Below are 1,384 nucleotides of genomic sequence, written 5' to 3'. Positions count from 1 at the left end.
AGGGGTCACGGGTGAGGTAAGGGGGTCACAGGGCGGGGGGGAGCGGTCAATCACCAGGGGGAAGGGGTCACGGGTGAGGTAAGGGGGTCACAGGGGGGGGGGGGGTAGCGGTCAATCACAAGGGGGAAGGGGTCACGGGTGAGGCAAGGGGGTCACAGGGGGGGAGGGGGCAGGGGTCAGCGCAACGAACGGGTCAAACCCATAGCGCGCAGAACAGGTGAAAGTTTTGGCGGGAAGATCGCTTCGTGAAAATGGCGGAATTGCGGGTTTGATTCGCTTTTTTGTCTTTCTCTTTTCTTCCTCCTTTCCATTTTCTTGTTTTATTCTTCTTTGTTCTCTTTACTTCTTTGTTTTGTCGATTTTTTTGTTTGTTTGTTTTATTCGTTTTCTTTCTTCCTTTTTATTAGTTTTTTTTTTTAAATCTCCCCGTTTCTGTTTCGTTCTTTTTGTTTTGTTTTGTTTTCGTATTTATTTTTACCTTTCTTTCTCTCTCTCTTTGTTTCGGATTATCTTTTCTATTTTAGTTTTCTAGTTTAGTTTTTATCTTTTTTTTCTTAATTCGCGAAATCTTTTTGGTCGCCTTATTTCCGTATATATATATTTTTTAATCTCTTTGTCTATTATTATTATATCGCTTTGTTAAAACTGCGACCCAATGAATATTCATATATATGTATATGTTCATACACAAAGATATATGTGTGTCTATCTATTCGATTAATATGCATTTATCTATCTACCTATCCGATAGATATGCATATCTATGTAAATTAAGCATTTAGTTTAATGAGATTAAATCGCAGTATTTGAAATATAATCGTGATTCTTAATTAGGGTGATTATAATACTGATAATATTGACAATAATAATATTAAGATAAAAAACAACAAAATACAGATTATTGAATCACACTTATAAAAACGTAATTACAGCAATTCTAAAAAAGAGAACAAACCACACCATTAAAACATAATGATCCCCATTCTTGCAAAAAAGAAAAAAGAAAAAAATGTCAAACCGTCGACTTCCCTCGGCCAGGAATCGTGATGCGTGCCGCCCACAAACCGTCGACTTGGAACGCTATCGGAACCACTAACGGATAATCGCATTTTGCAACCTCTTACGTGTGGGAAATTTTCTAAAGAAAGCCTTGTGTGAAAAATTTAATGGCTGGGAGACAAAATAGTTCCGGGCTAGGGAAAGTTTCATGAGAGAAAAAAAAAACTTATCTACTAAAGGGCAAATAACGGAAAGAGTATCGAAGTTATTCTCGAATCGTGAGGGAACAAAAAGGTGAAAATCTCTTTTTGGCGGGAAAATTGTTCGGTCTTTTCAGAACAATACTGACGAAGAGAAAAGGGATGCTAGATATAAAGCGTTGAAG

This window comes from Penaeus vannamei, chromosome 40, assembly GCF_042767895.1.
Source record: "Penaeus vannamei isolate JL-2024 chromosome 40, ASM4276789v1, whole genome shotgun sequence".
NCBI classification, from domain to species: Eukaryota; Metazoa; Arthropoda; class Malacostraca; order Decapoda; family Penaeidae; genus Penaeus; species Penaeus vannamei.
The sequence above is the reverse complement of the archived record's forward strand: the minus strand, read 5'-3'. Positions refer to the sequence as shown.